The sequence below is a fragment of the Anser anser genome, assembly GCF_964211835.1.
Source record: "Anser anser genome assembly, chromosome: 1".
Classification (NCBI taxonomy): domain Eukaryota; kingdom Metazoa; phylum Chordata; class Aves; order Anseriformes; family Anatidae; genus Anser; species Anser anser.
Window position 1 is genome coordinate 145,941,560 of NC_139720.1, and position 9,257 is coordinate 145,950,816.

Sequence of the window (9,257 nt, forward strand, 5' to 3'; positions counted from 1 at the left end):
GCTCCTGCAGCCGCTCCAGCTCCTGCAGCTGCCCCAGCTCCTGCAGCTGCCCCAGCTCGTGCAGCTGCTCCCACTCCTGTGTCTGGGTCAGAGAAACGAGCTGTAGCAGTGCAAGTTGACCCCGCAGAGGGTATTCCAACCCCTGTGGCAGACCCTGTGTCTGGGTCAGAGAAACGAGCTGTAGCAGTGCAAGTTGCCCCTGTAGACAAGGTGAAAAAATGGTATAGAGGCTCAGGTCGTTCAAAACGCAGACAGTCTTCTGCTAAGTCTGGGCGTAGTGAAGACGAGGCTGGGCCATCAAAGGTGCAGGAGACTGAAGATGAGGATGAGGATGGCGAAAAATCAACAGTAACTACCCGGACTCCATACCAGCCATCAAAGGTGCAGGAGACTGAAGATGAGGATGAGGATGTCGGAAAATCAACAGTAACTACCCGGACTCTACACCGGCCATCAAAGGTGCAGAAGACTGAAGATGAGGATGAGGATGTCGAAAAATCAACAGTAATTACCCGGACTCTATACCAGCGTGAGCTACGAGATGTGCGAAAAGATTTTGGTCGCTGTATAGGCGAGCAGCTTGTCACCTGGCTGCTCCGGTGCTGGGACACGGGAGCCAATTATGTGGAATTGGAGGGCAAGGAAGCCAGGCGGCTGGGATCCCTTGCTAGGGACGCATGCATTGACAAAGCAATTGGAGATGGAGCACAATCTCGCAGCCTCTGGAGGCGTCTCCTGACAGCTGTGAAGGAAAGGTATCTCTTCAAGGAAGAACTTGTACGTTTACCAAGCAAATGGACCACCATGGAGAAGGGAATTCAGTACCTGAGGGAATTGGCCGTACGGGAAGTAATTTATAAGGACCTAGACGACGCACAAACATCCGCAGATCCAGATGCAGTCCGGTGTACACTACCCATGTGGCGGAAGTTTGTACAGAGTGCCCCATCATCATATGCCGGCTCATTGGCAATACTAGCCTGGAAAACGGAGGAGAATCCCACAGTGAATGAAGTGACTAAAATACTCCGGCAGTACGAAGGAAATCTCTCCTCTTCCCTAAAGGCCTGTGTCTCAGCTGTGGAGAAACTCTCTGAAGAGGTCCACCAACTTAAAGAGAATTTATCTTCCCCTCCACCTGAACGAACCAGTGTCCACCAGCTAAAAGAGAATGCTTTAGAGAAACTTTCTGAAAAGATCCACCAACTTGAAGAAAGATTATCTTCCCCTTCACCTGAACGAACTAGTGTCCACCAGCTAAAAGAGAATGCCTTGGAGAAACTTTCTGAAAAGATCCACCAACTTGAAGAGAGATTATTTTCCTCCCCACCTGTACAAACCAGTGTCTCAGCTATTAGGGGTAAACGTTTATCTATGCAAGGAAGACAATATGGTGGGCACACACACCGCGCCACCCTGTGGTTTTACCTACGTGACCATGGAGAGGACATGAGAAAATGGGATGGAAAATCTACTGCGACCCTAGAGGCACGGGTACGTGAATTGCAAAGGAAAACAATTGGGAAAAAGGAGTTCTCTGAAAGGTTTGCTGCTCCAACTTCCAGCAGGCAGTCCTTTAAACACAGAAATGAAGATTCTGACCAGGACTAGAGGGGCCCTGCCTCCAGCCAGGGGGAGGAAAGGGACAATCGAGTTTATTGGACTGTGTGGATTCGATGGCCTGGCACGTCAGACGCACAGAAGTATAAGGCTTTGGTAGACACCGGTGCACAATGTACTCTAATGCCATCAAGCTATAAAGGGCCAGAGCCCATCTGTATTTATGGTGTGACGGGGGGATCCCAGCAGTTAACTGTATTGGAGGCTGAAGTGAGTCTAACCGGTAATGAGTGGCAGAAGCACCGTATTGTGACTGGCCCAGATGCTCCGTGCATCCTTGGCATAGACTATCTTAGAAGAGGATATTTCAAGGACCCAAAAGGGTTCCGCTGGGCTTTTGGCATAGCTGCTTTGGAGACAGAGGACATTAAACAGTTGTCTACCTTGCCTGGTCTCTCAGAGGACCCTTCTGTTGTGGGGTTGCTGAGGGTTGAAGAACAGCAAGTGCCGATCGCTACCACAACTGTGCACCGGCGGCAATATCGCACCAACCGAGACTCCCTGAGTCCCATCCATAAGCTAATTCGTCAACTGGAGAGCCAAGGAGTGATCAGCAAGACTCATTCACCTTTTAATAGTCCCATATGGCCAGTGCGAAAGTCTAATGGTGAGTGGAGACTAACAGTGGACTATCGTGGCCTGAACGAAGTCACACCACCACTGAGTGCTGCAGTGCCGGACATGCTAGAACTCCAGTATGAACTGGAATCAAAGGCAGCCAAGTGGTATGCCACAATTGATATCGCTAATGCATTTTTCTCCATCCCTCTAGCAGCACAGTGCAGGCCACAATTTGCTTTCACTTGGAGGGGAGTCCAATATACTTGGAATCGGCTGCCCCAGGGGTGGAAACACTGCCCTACCATTTGCCATGGACTGATCCAGTCTGCGCTGGAGCAGGGGGAAGCTCCTGAACACCTGCAGTACATCGATGACATCATTGTGTGGGGTGACACTGCAGAAGAAGTTTTCGAGAAAGGGAAGAAAATAGTCCAAATCCTTCTGAAGGCCGGTTTTGCCATAAAACAGAATAAAGTTAAAGGACCTGCACGAGAGATCCAGTTTTTAGGAATTAAATGGCAAGATGGACGTCGTCAAATCCCAATGGATGTGATCAACAAGATAACAGCTATGTCTCCACCAACTAGCAAAAAAGAAACACAAACTTTCCTAGGTGTCGTGGGGTTTTGGAGAATGCATATTCCAAATTACAGTCTGATTGTAAACCCGCTCTACCAAGTAACCCGTAAGAAGAATGCTTTTGAATGGGGCCCTGAGCAACGACAAGCCTTTGAACAAATTAAGCAGGAAATAGTTCATGCAGTAGCCCTCGGGCCAGTCCGAACAGGACCAGATGTAAAGAATGTGCTCTACACCGCAGCCGGAGAGAATGGTCCCACCTGGAGCCTCTGGCAGAAAGAACCTGGGGAAACTCGAGGTCGACCCCTGGGGTTTTGGAGTCGGGGATACAGAGGATCTGAAGCCCGCTATACTCCAACTGAAAAGGAGATATTGGCAGCATATGAAGGAGTTCGATCTGCTTCGGAAGTGGTCGGTACTGAAGCGCAGCTCCTCCTGGCACCCCGACTGCCGGTACTAGGCTGGATGTTCAAAGGAAGGGTCCCCTCTACACATCATGCAACTGATGCTACATGGAGCAAGTGGGTTGCACTGATTACTCAGCGGGCTCGAATAGGAAACCCCAGTCGCCCAGGAATCTTGGAGGTGATTATGGACTGGCCAGAAGGCAAATACTTTGGGATATCACCAGAGGAGGAGGTGGTTCGTGCTGAAGAAGCCCCCCTGTACAACAAGCTACCGGAAAATGAGAAGAAATATGCCTTGTTCACTGACGGGTCCTGTCGTATTGTGGGAAAGCATCGGAGATGGAAAGCTGCTGTATGGAGTCCTACACGACGAGTTGCAGAAGCTGCTGAGGGAGAAGGTGAATCGAGTCAGTTTGCAGAAGTAAAAGCCATTCAGCTGGCTTTAGATATTGCTGAACGAGAAAAGTGGCCAGTTCTCTATCTCTATACTGATTCATGGATGGTAGCAAATGCCCTGTGGGGGTGGTTACAGCAATGGAAGCAGAACAACTGGCAGCGCAGGGGCAAGCCCATCTGGGCTGCGGCATTGTGGCAAGATATTGCTGCCCGGGTAGAGAACCTGGTTGTAAAGGTACGCCATGTAGATGCTCATGTGCCCAAGAATCGGGCTACTGAAGAACACCAAAACAACCAGCAGGTGGATCAGGCTGCTAAGATTGAAGTGGCTCAGGTGGACCTGGACTGGCAACATAAAGGTGAATTATTTATAGCCCGATGGGCCCATGACACCTCAGGCCATCAAGGTAGAGATGCAACCTACAGATGGGCTCGTGATCGAGGGGTGGACCTGACCATGGACACTATAGCACAGGTTATTCATGACTGTGAAACATGTGCTGCAATCAAGCAAGCCAAACGGTCAAAACCTCTTTGGTATGGAGGACGATGGCTGAAATATAAATATGGAGAGGCCTGGCAGATTGATTACATCACACTCCCTCAAACCCGCAACGGCAAGCGCCACGTACTTACAATGGTGGAAGCAACCACCGGATGGCTGGAAACATATCCTGTGCCCCATGCCACCGCCCGGAACACTATCCTGGGCCTTGAAAAGCAAGTCTTATGGCGACATGGCACCCCAGAGAGAATTGAGTCAGACAACGGGACTCATTTCCGAAACAACCTTATAGACACTTGGGCCAAAGAACATGGTATTGAGTGGGTGTATCACATCCCCTATCATGCACCAGCCTCTGGAAAAGTTGAACGATACAATGGACTGTTGAAGACTACACTGAAAGCAATGGGTGCTGGGACATTCAAAAATTGGGATACACATTTGGCAAAGGCCACCTGGTTAGTCAATACCAGGGGATCTGCCAACCGAGCTGGACCTGCCCAATCAAACCAGTTACGCACTGTAGAAGGGGATAAAGTTCCTGTAGTGCACGTAAGAAACATGCTGGGTAAAACAGTCTGGGCTACTCCTGCCTCAGGAAAAGGCAAACCCATTCGTGGAATTGCTTTTGCTCAGGGACCTGGATGCACTTGGTGGGTAATGCAAAAGAATGGGGAGGTCCGGTGTGTACCTCAAGGGGATTTGATACTGGGTGAGAATAGCCCATGAGTTGAATTGTAGTATGTTAATTATTATATAATAATGTATGTCATCACTACCATGATTGCTATATATCATAGATGAAAATGGTGATTAATTAGAATGTATTGGACAGAGTGTAACCTGAGCATGACATAAATGGTATGGAATAAGGGGTGGATATCTGTCCTGGTTCCAGTTAGGACAGAGTTAAGTAGCTCATAGTAGCTGGTAGGGTGCTATGTTTTGGATTAGGATGAGAAGAGCGCTGATAACATGCTGATGTTTTAATTGTTGCAGAGCAGTGTTTACACCAGGCCAAGGACTTTTCGGCTTCTTGCTCTGTCCTGCCAGCGAGCAGGCTGGGGGTGCAGCAGGAGCTGGGAGGGGACAGACCCAGGACAGCTGACCCAAACTGGCCAAAGGGGTATTCCATACCATCTGACGTCATGCTAAACAATATATAGGGGTGGCTGGCCGGGGTGGGGGGGGCCGGCTGCTCGGGGATAGGCTGGGCATCGGTCAGCGGGTGGTGAGCAATTGCATTGTGCATCACTTGTTTTCTTACACATTATTATTGTTAATACTATTACCATTATCACTATTATTATTATTATTGTTATTATTATTTTCCTGTCTTAATAAACTGTCTTTATCTCAACTCACCGGCTTCACTTTCCCGTTTCTCTCCCCCCATCCCAGAGAGGGAGGGGGGAGGGTGAGCGAACGGCTGTGTGGTGTTTAGCTGCCAGCCGGGTTAAACCGCAACATCATCTGAAGCTACTCTTTGATAAAAGAGTCTTTAGGCAAGTTAAGATTGTGAATGTAACTTTGAACCAATTGTAGATTTTACAATATGTAGGAAAAATGAAATGAGGACAAGAAGGGGACCTCTGGGAAGCAATGACTGTCCTAAAATGTCTGGAAGAAAAAGAGCCAGTGAGAGAAGGAAAAAAAAAAAAGAAAGAAAGAAAAAAGTGGTTTAAAGTTATTCCCAGAAATATTGAATATGCTCAAATAAACATAATCATTTCTGGTACAAACCAGAAGGTGCCACATTTTCCTACCAGATGATGAGGGATGTTGTAGTGAATAAATACAGCTCCTTCCAGCTGCCTTAATAGTTACATGTAACATCTGGTCGGTTTTGAAACATTTTGGATTTGGCTATTCTTTAAAAATGAGAACTTCCTATAGTTACCCTCAGAAGCTCTGAAATGTGAAGTGTCATCCACAAGCAGCTGACGACCTTCTGCTCCCTCTGACTGCAGTACTTGCAGAGAAAGGAGGTGCTCTGGGACAGCATTGTTTTGCACTGCACAATTAAAGCCAGATGCAAACTATCCTCTCCACAAAACACTCTTGAACAGATTTAACACTGTCCCTCCAGTGGTTAATTTAATGTTGTGACTTCATATTTGCCATATGAGTGTTTTCTTTAAACATGCTGCAAGTGAAGGTTTGCAGAACTCAACCTCCTAAACCAGATCCCGACTCCACTGGAGGGCAGCACATTAGCACTTATATTAACGCCGCGCTCACTGCTTGCTTCCGAGAAGGCAGATTTTTGTAAAGAAATATTCAGCTATCATGTGAGGTTCTGCTTAACGGAACAAATACACACCGACAGATATATACAGTGAATATCTCTTCTTAGAGGCTCTGTTAGATCACTGAATTGTTAGCTAAATGATCAACGCTAACCTGAGAATGAAACCAAGCCTGAAAGTATAGAGGTAGTTTAAAGATAAACTATTTATTGGCACCAAGATCAACAGATTCTAAATTAGCTACAAAGCTGCAGGGAATAATGACATGTGAAGTCAGATTTTTCTTTTATTTTTTTTCTTTTCTTCTTCATTTTTTTTTTAAATTCTTAGCCCCTCAGGAGATTTGGGATGGTTTGATGTTCCTCTGGAGACTTGTCAAAATTCTGTAGAAACTTAATAGCCTGCCAACATGGGTGGTTGCTGCTGGAAGGCATTTCAACATGGCAAGGGTCCTGTCTGTGCACTGCAGACCTGCAGCACTCACAGGCTGCTTGGAATGACATGAAAACAGGAGCTGTGCAGTGTCAGGACCCCGCACGCAGCTTCGCGGGGGTAACGTGCGTGTATCCCCGCTCTCCAGGGGCAGCCAAGGTGTGGGAGGAATCCATTTGGCCTCGAATCATTCTGAGCACCGCCTCAGTGTTAAATCCCACATGGTGCTACCACACCCATATACCTGGGCTTGGGTGGGACAGGGCTCTTACCTCCTGAATAGAGCAGAAATGAAGGCCGGAGGGTGAGATGAAGCTGTGTGGAAGCAGGAATCAGGGCAAAAGTTGAGGCCCAAGGCTGGAGGAGGCATGGAGGGCAGGCATCCAGGCTGGGAGGCTTAGGCCAGAGCAGGACACCAAGGCCGGGGACAGGAGAGGAGAAAATGGAAGGCTGCAGAGCCAAGCACAGGCTGTGGTTGCCCGTTGGTAGAGTCCCACCTGCTGGCCACCCCACAGCCTGCTGTGGAGATCGCTGCCTGGTAGAACTTGGTTTATGTGACCCCACAGAATGGCACAGGGCCTGTGGGGTTGGAGGCAACCTCAGCCTCCTGTGAGCGAACCACGCAGGTCGCCAAGGCTTCAGGAAGCAGAACTGGAGCCATCCTGTGCAGAGAGGCAGGATGGAGAAAAGGATGAGTCTTAAACCATCCTTGTGATGATGTTCAAGTTCCTACTTGAAGGCACGGGAGAAGATTGCTTCATGCAGTGATGTCTGCCCTGTGGCAGCACACAAAGAGCTGCTCACGCTTCCCCCGGCAAAGCTCTGCGGCACTGTGCCAACCTCCTTGGGACGGTGACAAGAATTAAAGCGAAGAATTTACTTGAATTTACCTGGTTGCATGCCATCTCGAAGGGAGAAATACAGATACTCTGTCCTGAAGCGAGAAGCTGTGTAGCTGAGGGATACCAGCACACAGAGCAGGCACCGTAGGTGAAACACAGAAATTGCAGCAGAGCAGAGGAGGGCCTTGGGCACGTTTCATGGCAGTGTGCCTTTCTGAGCAAAGCCCTGAGCTGTACTCAGGGAGAACTGTTTGGCTGAGAGGGGCCTGCTCTGGCATATTGACTGGGGCTGCCCATGGACCTCGCTGCGGCCTTCAGAGCATCTTTGCAGTGGCATGGTTGTACCTTCTGAGAGGAGACGGGTGCTTTTGGTTACTTGTTTCAGGCTGTAGAGAAATGTAAAGTACATATCAGACACCTTTGCTGGGACTGTAGCCCTGCCTGATGGCCTGAGCTACTTCTTGTCCCTGCCTGGGTACACTCAAACAGGTTTTGGAAAAGAGCTGAGCAGGAATAGCAGAGCTATTTAGGAACCCACTAAGCTCGGAAGAGGCAGAACTTGCTGGAAGGTTGTGCTGACTCATCAGTCCTTGGATTGTGGAGCTTGTAGAAGAGGAGGTTCTCATTGTGCTTTGTGGGTTTTTGTTTTGTTTTGGTTTGTTTTTTTCATGGCTGGACATGCAATGGATGGCTTTCTCTGAGAGCCTTGCGGCCAAGAACAGAGATTTACCTCACCACGGGTTGGACGAGCATGTCTGGGCTTTATAAGGAAGAGACTTCCGAAGCAAGAGGAGGAAGCTGAGATGACCCTCAAAGAAATGGCCTAAATAGGTGCCACATAACAGATAAACTCTGTGGCCATGGCAGGCTCTGGGCAGAGGGTACAGGCTGCTGGGAAGCAGTGCAGCAGGTCACAGAGAGGAGAAACAGTGCCTGGTTGGAGGTACGTCACTCCACTCCCCTTGCAGGCAGAAGAGAAGTGCAAGGCAGAAAGCAGAGCTGGCTAAAACTAAGATAACTCTAAGAAGATTAAAAATATTTTCTTGTAATTAATGGATAATTCATGGCTATCGGGATTATAAGAAAGAAGAAGAATAGCTTACAGCTGTAAATTCAAGTATTTACTATTTTGGCATTTAAGAACTTACCATAATTGCAGCAATGAGAGGCTGAATGCTCTCCTTGGATTAAACTTGCCTGGATTCAGATGATACTGCAAACACTCCTTCAGTTCATATGGACCTTTATTGGAAAACTTGGATCATAGACGCTTACTGTTTTGGATGTTGCATCCACATCTTATGCCTTCATACATTTTATTACTAAACATGGAAAAAGCATAATTCTCACTATATTTCATTTCTATCACATCTGACAGCTGCCTAGTTTGTGTTTATGTGCATGGTATTTGTGGCCAAGTATTTTAACATGGAAATTCCTTTTCAAAGCCAGCATGGATACTTTTCCTCTGCTTCATCCCCTTATTTTTGAAGGAGTGACTGTGATGGTGAGGTAACATGATGATGATGAGTTATGTTAAAATAGCCTAGTTAAAATGATGCCCTTTCATCTTCTCGACAGTAATTTCTTTAAAGCTCTATGTACCTCTAAGACACACCTAGTATCAAAAGCACTGCAGTATAAAGCCATTAGATTTTACAAAGAA

The 9,257-nt window shown here is 47.7% G+C and overlaps 1 protein-coding gene and 1 long non-coding RNA gene across 2 annotated transcripts in view; one reads left to right on the forward strand and one right to left on the reverse strand.

Annotated features, from left to right (window-relative positions):
- Positions 1-5,276: 5,276 nt before the first annotated feature.
- The window catches only part of LOC310892171 (LIM and senescent cell antigen-like-containing domain protein 1), a 24,295-nt gene continuing 20,314 nt past the window's right edge, over positions 5,277-9,257 (forward strand). The window contains exon 1 of the mRNA XM_083819575.1: positions 5,277-5,299. The gene's annotated coding sequence lies outside the window, so the exon portion shown is untranslated. The remainder of the gene's footprint in view (positions 5,300-9,257) is intronic.
- LOC310892188 overlaps positions 6,505-9,257 on the reverse strand; it is a 4,566-nt gene continuing 1,813 nt past the window's right edge. Inside the window, exons 1-2 of the long non-coding RNA XR_014577928.1 lie at positions 8,740-9,257; positions 6,505-7,977 (exon numbers count right to left, since the gene is read on the reverse strand). The exon at positions 8,740-9,257 is cut by the window's right edge and continues 1,813 nt beyond it. This is a non-coding gene — a long non-coding RNA (uncharacterized lncRNA). The remainder of the gene's footprint in view (positions 7,978-8,739) is intronic.